This window comes from Calonectris borealis, chromosome 1 (genome assembly GCF_964195595.1).
Source record: "Calonectris borealis chromosome 1, bCalBor7.hap1.2, whole genome shotgun sequence".
NCBI classification, from domain to species: domain Eukaryota; kingdom Metazoa; phylum Chordata; class Aves; order Procellariiformes; family Procellariidae; genus Calonectris; species Calonectris borealis.
The window spans coordinates 15,416,561-15,434,386 of NC_134312.1; the positions used below are offsets into that span (position 1 = coordinate 15,416,561).

General features: G+C 40.1%; 1 protein-coding gene across 2 annotated transcripts in view; it reads right to left on the minus strand.

The window, feature by feature from the left end:
- The window catches only part of ATXN7L1 (ataxin 7 like 1), a 121,116-nt gene that overhangs the window by 36,318 nt on the left and 66,972 nt on the right, over nucleotides 1-17,826 (minus strand). The window lies entirely within an intron of this gene.

Consider the following 17,826-nt stretch of genomic DNA (forward strand, 5'->3'; position numbering starts at 1 on the left):
AAAACCAAGGCCTTGCTGACCCTGCAACAAAGGAATAGGCTTCAGGACAGACAGGCTTCAGCAAAAATGTTTGGGTTTGGTTATTATTAGTATTTTTTAAAATCTAAATGTCTTATCCCTGATATTGTTAAATAGAAAGATTGCTTTAAGAAGGTATTTGGCCATTCTTTACGAATTATATACTTCTCCAGGGGAGAAATGCTAGTGCTTGGCCAGCCGGCTGATCACAGTGTGCTGCAACCAACCAGCTTGGTGCTGTGAATTTAAGCACAACTGCAAAATATTACAAGAGACAGGAGTTGTTTTTTGCTGAGAGGTGCTATAAATCCTTAACAGTCCTGTCCCCCCATTTGCAGGAACACCCCTTCCCCAGCCCCTTCACCCCGCAGCGAGCCAGCCCTGGTGCTCCCCAGCCGGAGGCGGCACGGGCGGGCTGGGGGAAGAGGAATTTTCCAGTCAGCAGGGCCGTGCTCAGCAGCAGCTGACTCCGGCTTGCCGGCACCAAGAGCCTCCACAGCGGGGATCAGCCAGGTACCCCCACTACTGACACAGTAATCAAACGCAGCAAGTGTAATGTAATTATAGACCGAGAACTTCGGACAAGATGGAGTTTCTCCATCAACACGCGGCAATTTTTCCTCGTCTAAAGCCTTCAGCACTTAACTTGAAGAATCCAAGTGGGTGCTGCTCTTTGAGCTTGCACAGCATCGGCCCATCAGCCAAGAGCAGGTTAAGGAAGCAACAGTGACCTGCTGCTGCAAGGGAAGGTTTTGTATTTACATCATCAACCCTGCGCTCGCTAGTTTGATATTTCAAGGATAACTAAGAAAAATTTTCCCACAGAGAATCAAAACATGACAATTTGTCTGGCATCCTCACAAGTAAAAACTTGCCAGTAGCAGAAGGATTCATCCATGACTAATTTGCAATAGGCGAATACCTCAAGAACAACGATAAGTGCTTAAAAAAAAATTAAAGAATATTCCAAACTGTTTCTATTACATCTCCAATGACTAAATAAAGGTATTTTCTATTAAAGATCAAGCACTTCCATATCTTCATATTCACAACTTTAATTACAAATGCTGAAATTCCCTCCAGGTTGTCCTGTAACTGAAGAACAAAACAGTCTTATTTTTTTGTAAATACAAAAAGTAGCTCCCCTCACACCCCAAATGCCAACTGTCATTTGCCAGTTTTCACCCCGCCACACACCTCACTGTGCAGCCTCTGCCTTTAGAAGTCCTTTGCAGGGTGCAGTTAGTTTACATTCATTTCACTTCACATTTGTGGCGACAACCCTGCAAGCTACGCATCTGCCTCTGAAATGCAGACTTCCATTCACAGAGTATTTATTTTGTAAATAATAGTTATTGTTTCAAGATTCACCAACCTTCTCAGCAACTACTTAATCAATTTAAATTAGCTTAATAAAAATTTGCAACCTTCCCATTAATTACTTGAGGACTGATGAAAAGGAACTGCTATGTAACCAACAAAACCAAGCTGTATATAAAGTGAAACTTGGGAAAAAAACATGATTTCCATACACAAATTATATAAATTCAGGATTAATTACTCCAATCTTCACCACAGCTACTGGTTTTCTCAAGACCGACTGCCTTCTAGTAAACTGTGTCTTCAATATCATCCCTATGGATATATTTGGAAGTGAAATACACTACTCTGTCATTAAAATTAATCTTCCGGAAAGACGGACATTCAAGATACTGACCATCTAAAATTATATTTTAAAGTCATCTAAGTATCACATGCCACAGCAAGTTATTTTTTAACAGTCTCTTTACACTGGATTTTTAGTCAAGCTAAATGTTTGGTGCTTTTCCCTAGACAACTTTCAATTTATTAATTCCCAAGAGCAAACCAGTACATTAGCTTTGGAGTTTTTACTATAACATAGAAAATGGTGGAAGAGGCACTGTTGTGATATGACAATATAATAAAGTGCATCTCACTATTTTAAATAAATGTTTACTTAAAAGATAGGGAAGGAAAAGATTAGAAGATTACTTATTTTATCTGAGTGTGTCAGATTGGTCGTCATTCTTCTGATCAGAACCAACTGCTATATTTGGTGTTTCCTTTTACCTCCTCAAACTCCCCTGTTCCCCCAAAATGTGGCTACAGAAAGTCTTCCATGTTTTAGACAGGCTCTGATACATATTTGAGAATTATCAGCATTACCCAGCTTCTCTTGAAATTTCCTAGAAGCAAAATGGAAATTATGACCACTGTAAAGTCATTCAGGAGGAAGAACGTAAATAGCCAGTGCCACACAACTGTCGGTGTTCTCAGACACTGCTCAGTCGGGTAAAATATGCACGTTTACTCATGTAAGCTAACATCACTTTAGTGTCAGCAGGAGAAGATGGCAGCAACACCTTGCAGGTAGGGCCGCAGGACAGAGCTGGAAGAGTAACTCCCTCCAAGGGGGCAGAAAACCACTGTTTAAGCTGGGCAAGCACAACCGCAGGAGGCTGGACTTGCCGAAGGCGTGAAATCTCATAGACAAATCTCGAAGATGGGGGCATGAATCATAACTAAATATTGATATATTCCTTCTCAAGAACTATTAGGTTGCCACTCGCTTCCTCCTTCCTTACTACGTATGCAGTAGTGAATCAGCCTTAGACATTGGTAATAAGTTTCAAAGAGAAATAATGGGAATATATGACAAAGCAAGAAGGCTGTCAGCTGTCAAAATCAACTGCTTAAACCAGGGTGGCGATGCTCCTCTACCAAACTGAGTTTCCTGGTCACATCTGTTTTTTAAAAATTTCTACTAATTTGTCTCTTCATATTTTACATACACACAAGGAATTACACACAATATAGAAACCTGCTATTATACAGCCTATGTAATAAATTAATATGTAAATAAAAGACATTTGCACATCAAATAGTTGTTATAAAATTAGATATTCACATACTAACACATTCAGGAGACAACCAGCCATGTGCGTAAAAATTTCTACGCTTGTTTGCTGTTCATTTGTAGACAGATTAGATCCAGCAGAGCAGGTGAACTTGTACACACACAGCTGTGGACATGGCTGTCCCCGTTTACATACAGAAGTGGCATAGTCACTGGACATAATTGAACCTAAAGTAGAATGCAGATTTTTGCCCCTAAAAAATGAAAAAATCCTGCAAGGCAACTAGAAAACCAGTTATCGCTCATAAGATACTAACCTAAATTCTACATGCCTTTCAGTTTCTGCAGAAGCCTGCAATGCTATGAATATGTGCTCAAGTTTAAAATATGAAGATCTTTTCTGATTCATTTAAATACTTCCAAATGGATGTTTACACTCCACATAAATAACACCACATATTCTGTTTTGTTTCTAAATACCAGCTGCTGTCAAATCCAAAAGCAGAGAGAACACAATCAAAGTTACCATCCTCTTTATCGCATTAATCCTTCTGCAACTTCTCAGCTGTCTCAGCGCAGCCACTGCAGCAAGTGACAAGCAACATGTGACTTCTGCTGTCAAACAGTTAATGTATTAATGACATTAATCTTGGAGGAAAGTTTAACACGCTCTCACTGAATTAACTGCACTTTCTAAAGAATCAATTTCAGATCAATACCTCTTATTTTTTCTAGTTAGTGGCAAAAGTCTAAAAGCCCAGCGCTACATTATTGTACTAATGTGCACTGCAAACTCTGCATCAGTAGCACTGCGAACGATCTTAAACTATTCCAGGAGATTCTCCACGTCCTATGGAAACATGGATATAGTCCAACTTTCTCAGCCAAATCTGAATTGTTTGTAGATGTGAAGTCCTTATGTTGCTGGAGACTTAACAGTCCCTGAATCTCCAGAGCTTCTCTCCCATGCCCTTGTACTCCATTTCTAATCCTCCTTCCTGAATCCTATACAATGCAACTCCCTACCTTTCCCCAAAACCTCTGCTGCAGCTGCCAAAGTCCTCTAGGTCTGCCTTTGAATCTGTAATTCCACTGGATCCTCTCTGACAGGTCACCAGGGAATACTAGCAGCTGTTTTGCAGGAAACGCCACATCTCCTTCTAATCATAAGCAAAAAAGCAAAGCAATAGAGAGGCAACATGAGCTCCAGAGCCACAAGCACAGCGTGTGGGAAAAAGAGGCAAAACCACATTCTGAGTAGAAAGTCTCTTTTCGAATTTTTGCCTCGACTCTCTCACACAAGATCAAGCGCTCACTTAGCTCACAGCAAACCTCACAGACAACGACACAACAGTAAATATGTTGCCAGTAAAATATGCCAACCATATATTTCCAGGTGGACTGCAGTAGTTTTGTACCCAAAAAGATCTTTAGATGATCCTGAAACTGCAGATATCTCTAATTGGGACTAAAGACAAAAAACATTTCTTAGTATATACCACCTACATCCATTCTTACCCAATATGCGCTATTCAAAATTGATCAAATAAAGTGAACAGTTTTTGCTCACAGTTAGTGTCTTCTCCATCGGTGAGACACAGAAGATTGCAAAGGAAAAAAGTCATGATACAGCTTGAGCATAGAGAAAGATATGCCTTTGGTCTTTCAGTATTTTTTGCAGGTAGTTGAAACAAAACAAAACAAAAAAAATCCCTCTAACGTTGTCAGAAGAGAGACACTAGAACTTTGTCAGCACCAGTCATTTTGAAACATTACTCTCGTTTAGCACGATCTGACTTCCTGCGTACAAGAGGCCTAAAGCAAAAATCAATTTTAGGTTGACCCACGAATAACTCAGAGAGCCAGTGTTATGGATTATAGCTTGGTATTACACTTGGTAAACCCAAACAAAATATAATTGCTAAAACCCAGAAAGGTAAGAAAGTTATTTGCTGTTAGTAAACATTTCAGAATACTAAAACTCCTTTTAGGCTTGTATTCATCACAACCCTTCAGTTCATAGCCCTTTTACTTAAAATAGCATGAACTAATTTATCTGACTGCCCCTAACACACTATAAATACTGTTTGTTATTCTCCATTTACAATATTTAAGCAGATGGTAATGAAATTTAGTATCTCATCCACAACGTGATTCTGTTCCAGTAACGTATCACAGTCTTGTTGATGAAGATGTTACTTATGGTAACTCCATACACCACCTATGCACAAATTACATTTTTTCTATTTACAGTATATCCTGAGGTGTTTTACTGCACAGTCCTTCACTGTGCAAAGTTGAGCAATGTATACTTACAATTTCAGTAAATAGTAAGTGAAACCTGCCACCTCGTACTGATCCCAGTTCAAAGTTTGCAAATGTACTTGGCATTAATTCTAATAAAACTAAAACAGAAAAAAACCACACATGCCCGAAAAGCGACAGCCAGCAACCAGAAAACTGAACAACTAGACTGCTTGCAGAATGTGTCATCCTGCAGTAACTGGCAGCTGGTTCATAACAAGAGTTCATAAACACCTTGTAAGCACTTTCATTTTGCAGCCAGTCTGAAAAAACCTAACAAAACCCAGTACATGAGGTTAAGCAAAAATAAACTTGGATTTGATGCTAGCAAACTACAGCATAACATTGCAAGACCGAAGGATAACTTTACCAGCTTTTTTGACAAAACACTATTCCAAGTCCAGCTGAAAAAGTTTGGAAATAATATCCGCAAACCGTTCCACCCTTCTTGCGCTGCGCACTGGAAAGGAAACAGCACAGTCGGTTTCATTTTGATACTTCTTGTAAACTGACAAAGGAAATAAACTGCCAGCTCAACCCCCCGGACTGATCCGCTGCATAAAACGCAGCTCGACAATAGCAAGCTTCATTCCAGGTCAAATGACATAATTGGGAAATTATCAAGTGCTAAAATAACCACCGTTCTGCTGGTGTTTATTTACAATAAACACAAGCTTCGCTTTCTGACATAAACCCACTGAAATGATTCTCCATTTCACAAAGTCTACAAGTGAGTAGGATCAGCAAAATTATGCAAAACATCCTGCTAGAAGAAGAAATGTAAACTGAGCCACTTACAGAGAAGAGCAGGCTGCCAACTTAATCTGATTCTACGACGACTGTAAACATGTACTTTTGGAACGTGAAACGATTCACATTGCCACAGATGCCGTCAGAGAAACACAGCAACGTGATTAGGTATTCTGCACACGGTAAAAAATCAGGCAGATGACCTGCCGCAGCAAATACCAGATCAGCGCTTGCACACACCAACTGTTTTGACTACAGGCACTTGTTAAGCACCAAGTTTCAGGTCCTACCAGTTGGACACCAGAACTGATCCTGTGCCAAGAACAACAAGCGCTGAAAACGGCTGTGGTGTTTTTTTCTTTTTTTTTTCCTTTTTCTTTTTTTTTTTTTTTTTAAATAATTGTTGATACAACTCAAGAACCAAAGTGCAAAATTAAAAGCAGAAAAAACCACAAGTGTATATTTAGAGGAAGACACTGCATTTTTTCTTTCTTGATTCAGGGAAGGAGGAGGGTGTTTGTGTTTAACACAGCAGGACAAACCTGCTGTTTTCCTGAAAAATCTTGTATTTATGGGATAACTTAGCATTTACCAGGGTAATCATAGGAGACAGGAGTAATAATCTCTAGAATATCACTAAATTACTCTTAAGTGGCCAAATCTCTTAAAAATGGCCAAATTCCATAAAAAGCCACACACTCAGCATTTACCAGAACACTTCCATTCCTCTTCAGTAGAAAGCATAAAAAACCAAAAAGAAGGGTCAAACGGAACTCCAGCACAGCAAAAAAATGCTTCAAATAGTGTGATTAATTACACTAGAAGTAAAATTAAGCTGCTGGGTACTTGTCTGCTTCTTTTACAAGGATTTTGAGATCTAAAGACAAAGCTCCAAGGTATCACTGACGTATCAGAGAGACAGGAAAACGATGGAAGAGTGAATACCTTGCCCTGGTGACAATGTCAATCTTCACTGAGCTGGAAGACCTAGATTTAACTCTGGTGTCAAGGCCTGTTTCTTCAGCTATAAAAGGGAATATTAATGATTTCGGGTATTAACTTGATTAAAAAAAGAGTTGGAGATTTAAGTAGGAATTAATCACTTCTTGTAATGACACAATTCCACACGTGTAATCAGCATTTGCCACCTGACACACTGCTACTGCAGAAAAAATGACAATTTTCTACTATAAGTCATACACGTTTTTCAGCTCAGCAAGGCCAAAAATCCCCAGGCAAAAAAGAAATAACAGAGCAAGTGAATCCCAGGTACACACTTTTTTGAGTGATAAGGAGAGCTTATGCACAGAAATTTCCTGTTCTACTGGGGGACATGGTCTGGTAGTCCAACATGAAACTAGTGAAACATCCTGATGTGTCTGGGAGTGTTTGAGGTAAATACCATCTCACACCTCGTGTCCGGTGCTTATACCACAAGGACAGCCCTCACCATCCTTTTGCACTGGTTCCTCTGCACTGGTAACTTACTACCCGCTGATCAGTGGTAATGGCATTTCCACCATTTTTGTTCTGAGAGCAAAGAAACGTACTATCAGCCCTAAACTTAGGGCAGGTACATCAGGTGAAATGCTAAAATATTTCTAGCAATCAAGCAACAGTACTTTCTTTCAAGCGAAGGTAAGCATGGCCAACAAATCAGAATTCTGTGGGTGGTTTTATATGTGAAGAGAAATCTTTTATTTGGCTATTTGTTGGATGTAAGAAAAAAGTATCTTTACATTTAACACTGAAATATAACAAGAGGAACAGCACTTTAGTTCACTGAAGATACAAATTTAAAAGCAATTCACCTACTCATTCCTCCAAACACCGACTTAAATAATTTTACTCCAGACACACTGTTGCAAATAAAGGAAAATTTAGTATTGCCATCCTCTCATGCTTCGTATTGTGCAACAGACACGTTTCCTCAGGCCTCAGGCAGATCTTTCACATTCAAGGTCATCTGACGATACATATTTTCATTTATTTACTTATACTGATCAGGTAAAATATTTCACTGTATCTGTATTTCCATCTTTAATGATATTTACAAAACAATAACAAAAAAAGTAATTTATGTGCATTATTGTTTTAGGAACTCATTGGATGTTCCCTCTCATGTATCATAAAACTATTACAGAAAACTGATACTTTTTTAATGCTTTACTTAATCCAAACAGACATAACGGCATTTCTTTTTACAGATGAGAAAAGATAAGCCATAGAAGAATGAGATGGGACTACTGAGGTGGTTTGGCAAAAAACAATGCTGTACTATGACTCCAAGAAAACAAGCTATCGTTTTTAAGAGACTTATGTTCTTGATCTGGTTTTGTGCATAATATCACGTCAGATTTTATTCAATATCAAGATAATACATCACCAGCTCATTTTATCATTCCTTAGAAGAAACCTGTACAAAAACGGTAACTTTACTGAAATTAGCCCAGAATAATAGCTTTGCAGGACTTGTATATAATCTATTGTTTAAACCTTCTGGCTTTTTCAGCTCTAAGTGATCCAAAACCAGCATCTGGTGAAACAATATATTTCTTAACAGGCTGTTTTATAAGCAGAGAAATAATGAAAAACGTTTTTCAAAAAATCTGTGGGTTTGATCCCTAAATTTGGTTCATCTCTGTTACCCTGAGCTTCTCTACCCCTCAGCACCCTCACCGTTTCATCCCGTATCCACTTTCCCGTATCATCCATTTTGCTCCCTGCCCCCCCGCAAAAGAGACAGGATAAGCTCTGTCGGTCTGTAGGTACACATGTGACAACTGTCAGTACATGCGTGCTACTGCAACATGAAATACTGTTCTCTGGGGGCACATTAAGGTGTCTCTTCACAGTTGCTGATTTTCACAAGATTGCTGAAACTTTGTATTTTTGAAGCCAAATTGGCAAAGAGTTAAAAATTCTTAGACAAAATTGGTATAATCACATAAGCCTTATTGCTATTATTATTATTACTATCATTATTATAATAATTATAATCTTTTAGGAAACTCAAGTTAAAATTTATGTATGAAATTTTTTACTTGCTTTTCTGTGTTTGCCACTCCTCATGGGTATTCCCAGGCATCAAATTAATCCCCTTGAAATATTCTGACATCTTTTGAAAATCTAGGTAACCAAACAGATCTGCCCAACTAAGGACACTGTTTTGTTTTGAAAATTGAATGAGCTAATACTTAAGTTTCAATTTGCTTTATCAAACTCTGCTACAAAAGCAGCATAACTGTCAGTGCAGAATATTTCCTCATTCCAGACGTTTTAGATAAACCAATTCACTCATCTTTCAGACACCTTATTTGCCATAGATAATAAAATCTATTATTTAGAATGCTGCAGGAATACCCACAAGTGATAACCCCCTAATACACAGCCTCCAAAGTGAATGTGCAAAGTAATTCCTGAAGAGGTCACTTGTTCATGTTTCCCTCACTACATACAATAGCTGTTACAAACAAGAAACCAAACTCTCAACCTTCTACAGAACAAAACTGAACAGACAAGACTGAAAGACATACCCAAATACAAAAGTGGGTTTGTAGGGCATTTTTCATCTGTTCCTCTCCCTTAAAAATCTCTTTAGTTCTATATTTACATGCAACTTAAGATCTAAAAAGACGGTTTCTACTTTAACTTGCATCATCTATGACTTCTAACTGTGAAAACCAAAGAAACTCAGATCTAACCGCACATGAATGAAATAGATGCAAATCAACCTCTGAAAGTCCAAGTGACAACTACTTCATATTCTGCCACTGAATGCGCCTCATTCTTCACTGCAATGAACTCCATGTATTACAAATTACTTGTTTTGGATAAACTATTTACCTGTTCGTAATACTAACATCTTTCCCATTGTTGCCCAGAATGGGAGAGTGTGTTGTATGTCTACAATATAAAACGTCTGTGCTACCTATATAAAAGATTTCTTTCAGATGGGCCTTTACTCAGTCTTTTCAAGCTACTGTATCATCAATAACAAATCGAGACTTCAAAATTTGTTTAAGCATGGTCAGTGTTTCAGATGCTGTGTGAAGAAAGGTATTTTCCAAGGCCACACAGTGATTAGAGTGTGGATCTGAATTTAAGGCATTCCAAGTTTATTTATCCACTCATGTTGCCTCTGTCATGTATTAATGGGGCAGGAATGGCACAGGGGAAAGAGACAGACTATTTCCATCACACCTACCTACCAAGGTGCATGAACACCACAACGTGGCACAGCTGTGACAGCACAGCTATGCAATTCAGCTTTCCTCCCCTACCACTTCCAATGCCTTGAAAAACTTGTCATCCAGTGCAGGGGGTTCCAACTTTCTATGCATCTTCTCAGAAGCACACACAGACTATATTTTAGAAAAACTTTTAGGAAAAAATAAATGTGTAGATGCTCACTAACTGAACACATGGGATATTTTTCCTATGAGGTGCTCTAATTACCTTCTATAATTACTTACATAAGATCATTGTGGGGAAAAAAAAACCACTTCTCATTAAAACAAGGCATAGCTCAACTCAGAACAATTCTTGCGAGTTTTAACATGGACAGTAAGCAAACAAACCAAGATCATTAGAAGTCCAACTTGCAAGCAAGTCTACATGAAGGAATCAGTTTTACCAGAAGACATTTAACTATGAGATATGCAACAGGAGATCTCTGAGAAGGAGCATGCAATAAGCATCTTTCCAAGGTATCAAGTGTTTGACATGTATCAGTCTTTTTTGATTTAAACCACCTGAGTCAACTGGACCACAGGTAGAACATATTAGGATTATTATTTCCTACAAGGGCTTAGCTGGCTTTTATAGTGCTAGAACCTAGCTTCATCCATGCTTGGTGTAACACGTCACTTCAGGTGGGAAGAACGAATAGTACCTCTGTTTGTCAAGAGATGAGAGTAGCCTTTGGTAAGTAAGTAGCCTTTCCAAGTAAGCTTGGAAGCTAACAGGAAGAAGAGAAAACAATTTTAAGACAAGGATTTCAAAGTGGGTTATTTATAGAGTCAACACTCAATTATCCATGGTCAGATTATCTGTACCAGAGATGCAGAAACAAATCAGCTCCAGCCAGGTTCATTAGCCTACGTGCAGCTCTGTGCAAATATTCCCATACTTCTAGGGACGGCGTGGGTCCAGAATTATGCAACAACTTTTTTTCCAGCATAAGATTGAAGTCCTTTTTTTCTCTAAAGTGAGGCACTTCAGTTGTCTCTGTATGGCACCTCCAAAGGCAAGAGCACTGGGGAAAATGGCAAAGACTACAGATGAAGCCACCGCCTTGCAGCGTTACCCCCATGCTCTGGGTCCCAAGAACTTTTATTAACTCAGGCACAGCGTCAAGCCCGAGCTGGCTGTGTGCATTCCTGCCATGCTGCGTCAGGGCTGCGTCCTCCGCCTGGACGCCAGGGAGCTGGAAAGCTCGGTGCAGACAAGCACAAGATACTTGTGACAACGCAGGAGCCAGGCACCAACCAGCATGGCAAACACTAATAAACCCAAATACAGCTGGGATGGCCTCCGTGCAGAGAGACTGAGTTGTGAGATCACTTGAGTTTATGATTTACAGTTAAGTCATTTAAACCAGATATTCTAAATAAGGGAAAACTTTAAACACAAGTGCTTTCCTAACTGTAAGAAAAGCACAGCAAGAGACAATACCAATCCAGCTTAAAGCTGGTTTCCTGGCCACAATGCCAAAAGTGTAATTGACAGTAAAATAAAAAGATAGACAGGGACGGAAATGGAAAAAACCCAACATTATATTTCCTACCTGCCAATTGCTTCCTCTGAATCAGACTATCTGTGTTCATGCTGAAGGGCTGAAACTTTCTCCATCTGTCAGGAGATAGCAAACTCCAGAAGTGACTTCATGTTCTTTAGACTCTTCTGGAAGTTGTCCCTCCTCATCAAATTGATGCTGCTATAGTTGAAAGAAATCCTACTGTTTAGAGGTAACAAGAGATACTTCTAAATTGGAGGAGTTTGAGATTAATTTTATTTTTTTTTCAGCAATGAGAGTCACTTGACCAAAGAGGCAGGGAAAGGACAGCAAGGAGGATACTGGCATGAAAAATCTCAACTATAATCAGCTGACTCCAGCCTGATTACAGAGAAGGAACTAAACTCTGTATTTGGCAAATGGATCACAGAGCAAGTCTTTTCTAAAGCTTTTTGCTGAGTCTGCCAATTGGTAGCTAGACAGTACAGCAGATTTAACCAGCAGTGGCTAACAAGTGAATCAAAAGTAACCATGCCTGAGCTATCACCCCTGGGATTTGCTTACTGTATCTAAATACTGAGAGAAAAAGGTTTATTTACACTGAAGAGCACAACGTGTAGCAGAGAACTGCTCAAGTAGTTTCAAATGATAGCGAGAAAGGGTTACAGAGCGTAGGACGAGGTAGAGGAATAGGGTTACCTATCCCAACAGAACATCACTGTAACACTTGCGGAAATCTGCAGGTCCTAAATCTACAACCTTATTACCCCTCCTTTCCTTTTCCCTAGTCCCAAATGCCTTGACTTTCCAGGTTGCTTAAGGTCTGAAAAACAAGTAATTCAAGAAAAACAATAGTTCAAAACCAAAATTCGCTATGATAGATATTACTTATCAGAGAACTCTGGCAGTTTTAGTTGTTATTATTTCTCCTCACATTTCAGATCCCTAAATGCCTACTGCCTAAAAGGTGATAGCAGTGGAAGTTACAGAAGGTTTATTGTCTTTCTTTGCTCTTTTACCTTAGGACATGAAGTTTATTCTTGGTATTAGGGACTAACATATTTTGGAAGGTGTAACATTCAGCAAACAAAAATGGAAAACATAGCTTCTGCTGTACAGTATTTGCAGGTCTTGTGTATGGTATTTATCTTGGAATACATACTAATGAGGACAGCAGCACAAGCACTAGAAGGGAAAGGACTCAATTACTGTAAACAACTGGGAGCAAAAGACTGTTAAACATTCAACAATTTACATCAACAGAAGATTTAAAAGTTTTCACCTCTTATTTGCTGTAACAAGATTAGGTCAACGCTCCCCTCCTCCCTCCCTAAGCCCCATCAAACTGGGAAAGACCATAAATGCAAAACTACTGCACTACGTCACTGCCCTGCTGAAAGTCTCAACTGCTGTAAGGTTTAAGGAAAGACACCCAAAGTATACCCTTCCTGAGGGCTACCGCCACAGCAAATTTGAGCAAATTCCAGGTAAACTGGCTGCATATCTGTCAAGCACATACACGCGAACCACACTTACATGAACTTTCCACTCCATTACTGCTCCCCCCTCTCCAAGGTATCAATTCTAGCCAGGAACTCGATTAGCAACAGACCGTGAAACACTTTCAGAGAACTTCAAAGGTGGCACTTACAAAAGGACAGTGAAATTTTATGGCCTGAAGGTCCCAGAGCAAAGCGTGGTGGCTGGCATTGGGCCTTGCGTGTTACAGCTGCAGTTGTACCGTGGATCAAACAGAGATGCAATTTCTATTTCTGCTCTTCCTCCCTTTCAAAACATTCTTGGCTCACCTTTGGCTTCAACCTGGTATTAATACATGGCTGCATTACAGTGTAGGAATAGAGACCAGGCACGTTGTATAACATAACCTTGAGTCTTTCAGCAACTGCTTCCTAGAACAGGCTGCTCTTGTCCTGCAAGTACAGCATGTATTGCTGCCCCCAGATGTAGCCCCGTAAATTCAGTATATTGGCTGAGCCCGCTTTCACAAGCAATCTCGATTCATCCTGTATCAGGGACCTCTCTCTTTTTATTAATGTTATGCCAATTTACATCTCAAATCTTACATGCTTTTTTCCCCCCTCTTCCTGGTTTACTGTAAAATTATTAAATACTGTAGTGATATGGACTACTTCTGTATGACTTCCGCCTTCCTCTTCATAATTACCTGTCGAAATCTGCTATATAGTGAGTTTAAAACAAATAATTCTAAGCTGGTTTTATATTTTAATTAAATATAAAGCAATACTGGTCAGATACCTCAAGACATTTCCAGCTTTACAGAAATCAGAGCTCATTTAACAGCCATAGTATTTCACAGATTTAGACAGATACCACCTCCATCAGATTCCACTGGTTTCAGGTAAACAAGTAGGTTTTCTTTTTTCCCCTGAAAACTCTAATAAAGTTTTCTAATGTCACTTAGATTTCATAGTTATAACCATTTAAAAAATAATGTCATGGAGATACAGAACTTCAAGTTTTTCTCCTTCTAAATTCGTTAGTACAAATAGAGGGAGGCTGTAATCCATGCATGCAGCAAGTAATTCAACTGTAACTCATACTACACCATAGCAGAGGTAAAGCAGTAATGCCAGCTTAAACCTGATACTATATAGCCCTTAAAGCTTGCAGGTAATCCCTCTCTTTCCAAGAACTCCACACTGAGAGAAATCAGATATTTAAAGAATAATCCAGTACTATGAAAGTACTCGCTTCCTTTTAATTTAAACATCTAGAACCACATCAAAGCTTCCAAAAGCAAATGCTCAGCAATTGCCTTGTTCTTTATTCAAAAACCTCTATGGAATATATATAAAGGAGTCCATAAAAAAGTTGACAGTTGCTAATTCAAGAGTCAGCAGTTTCCCATTATAGTGGCACATTGTGTTTAAACTGCTTTGGTATCACTGTCATGTTATTAATCAAATAAAAAAAACCCAACTATGAATTACATATTTCTAAAACACTACGTATTACCAATGTAATCAGAGACAGTTCGCACTATTTTTTTTTTTTACCACATTGTCACATGTGAATGTGGCAGAGCAAAACATATAACATACAAATACATACTATGCATAAGGGAGAAATCACAATAACTTCTTTGCATATATGGGTCTAGCTGAGTTTCTAGTTACCTGCCTCTGTTCTTCGTTAACCTTTCCGAAGTGGCTGCAAATGGAACTTAGTGCCTGCTCACAACTTTAAAATCTTTGCAGTAATTTGTGTAGATTTGTGCAAATGAAAAAATCACAGACTACATTAGATTCCAAGACTGTAAGCAACACGAGCTATCGTATTTGCACAACAGCATGCTGATACAGTTGGGGGGAAAAAAAAAAAAAAATCACAAAACAGATAAGCAAGGGTCAAAGTTCTGGTTATACTTGAAGTTTCAGGATTGGCACTTCCTGATCTGAGTCTAAAATACTCTTAATTAAATCTATTTTGTCCTTCTATGCTAAAGTAATTAACTATTATTCTCCACACACACCCCTCCATATATCTACTTCTGATTTGCTCACTTACATTATTAGAAACCATTAGGCCACTTTTAAAAGGTCTTCAGTCCACAGGAGGCATTGCCACAATGAGTCACGCAGGCCAGAGCTGTGCTTCGCCTTAAGGCCTGCACAAAGCTCAGCCCAGGAGAAACCTCCCGGAGCGGGACAGGAGTTGTAAAGGTACCCTCGCATCTTTTAATGTCTCGGCTAGTTTGGAGACCGTAAGAGTTGCTGACAACCCTTAGGTACATGCCACCTCCCTCCACGTTACACAGGTATCTAAAACTGTGGATGTTTCTCTCCAGGAACAGTTGTGTCCTATAACCATGTACGGCTCCTGCAACAGGTTTCTCGCACCGCTGTCCTCAGTGGCAACAAACCAACGCAGGGTCTTTAGCGACCCAGACTCACATCCAGACCCCGCTGCAAAAACCCCAGCAGCAGCACCTTCCCCTGGCGTGCCGACAGGATCCCCTACAGAGATTCGGGGCCCACCTTCGGCGGAGGCCGCCCCGCCCGCTGCAGGCTGTCGGGCCGCCCGGCGCTGTTCGCGGCGGGGAGGCTGCCGGGAGAGGGCCGGGAGCTCCCCCTCCCGGGCCCGCCGCCCGCGCCGAGCAGCGCTCCGTAAACAAGAGACATACTCACCGACGGATGCTCCCGGGGGGCATTAGTCTTTCTCTTTTTTACCCTCCCTACTCAGCGCGACGAGCAGGAAAAGCCCAGGATTGGCACAGTAAATGCAAAAATTTTCATCGTGAGAACCTGTTTCATTTATCACTCAATTCTTCTCCTGAAAAGTCGTCAAACCCCTAATTTAGTTTAGGAAGGCTTACAGAGAGCAGGTCCTTCAGCAAAGGAGCCAGCAGTACCTCAACTTCAGCCACCTCCAGTGAGGTTATACACTCTGTCCGTCCCTCCCAGGCTCTAGCACTTGCTAAACTCCATGGAATAATGCATGATAACCGGGAATTAAAAATTAAGCTTCTGAGGATCTCATTATCTTTGATTTTTACACAGTAGTGTCCAAGTGGACCCAGAATTAAGATCCTGTTACAGTCAGCTGCTGGATAAACACTAAGTTCCTTATCACCTTTTTTTCTTCTTACAAGTACTCCGTACTCACAGGTACGCGGATATCAGAGCTATGGTGTCACCACCCGAAATAAAAAGCTACATCAACAAGCTGAGCTTTGCTGCAGCACAGCTCTGCGTGTTAAAGCATCCCTCAGCCAAACCCTCAGCCAGCCAACCACTGCTGGAAACAGCAGCTTCCCCGTTAACCGGAAATACTTCCTTTGGCATAACTGGCAAGATTTGGAATGAAAGTATGTTTAACGCTTACCCGATGCCATTACAAGTAATTGTTTCAACCATATTTAAAAGGGCAGCCCCTCGGCTCTCCCCATAGACGTGCAACTCCTCTCGCAGCCGAGTAGTTGTTGGCTTGTCCACTAAAACCAGGCAAAACCATCAATTTGCAGCAGACCAGCATGGGACCCCAGTTTAAATGCAAATTTATTCTCACAGCTGTGTCCAACATGAAACACATTGACAAATGCAAGCTTACATCATAAGGTACCTACAAATGTCTTAGGATTAAATTCTATATATTTGCACACGTGTGTGGAGCGCTGTTCCCCAGGAAATAAAGCTGAAAGATGTTCTCTGGAGTGCTGCGTTCCCTGGCTGCGCACCCTCCCCGACTCTGCAGGGATCCCAGTGGGGCAGGAGCAGGAATGGCCCTAATTTATTCAAGTTTCTTTCTTAATCACAGAAGCATCTGCCTGAGGCCTTCGAAGAGAGAAAGCGGACGGGGAGTGTAAAAACACAGAACCATCGCTCTCAAAGATTAGTCACGGTAAGTAAGCTCTTCAGCACGCACTGCGGGTCCTTCTCACAGCGGTTTCAATAGAGCAGAAGACAGAACTGGATTCAAGACATCCTGACCCTCGGGACCCAAAATGGAGCCCAGAAATTAAGCCAATAGATCTCTGAAGGTGCATAACCTGTTGGTTTGTGGGGTTTTTTTAAATTTAGTTTGAACATGGGGCTTGAAGTAAAAAATAAAACAGATTATATATTTGGGGCATGAGCCTACCTAAGCAAAATAATCCTGAATGCTTCTTGGATTTCTGTGTAGAAAAGCATTCACTGCAGGTATACATGCCTCACAAAAGAGGCAATCACTGAAGCCAAGGAATAATGAAACAAAATAAAATATGGAAGGAGAAATAAGCGGAAGAGAAACAAGTAACAGGTATAGAAATAATAGGTAAGTAATATCAACATGTAAATAAATAATAAGACAAATAGTTAAGTAAAAAGTTTAAAACTGAGTGGAAAAAAATCCAGCAAAAATACATGCTCATAAAAAGCTCCAGCAAAGCTGAGAAATTAAAGGCTGAAAGAAACTATGGGTTGTGTTGCATACCTCCATCATTTTATGGCTAAGATATTAGACACTGCTAATACCTGTTTGTACGTCTCGGGTTCATGCCTGTGGAACAGCTGTCAAAGCATGCTGTAACATATAATCCTGACTCCACATAATCGGGACTGCAAGGCTGCTGCAAAGTGAGTGGCGACTGCTGCCTCATATGAGCGTGTGATAAAGG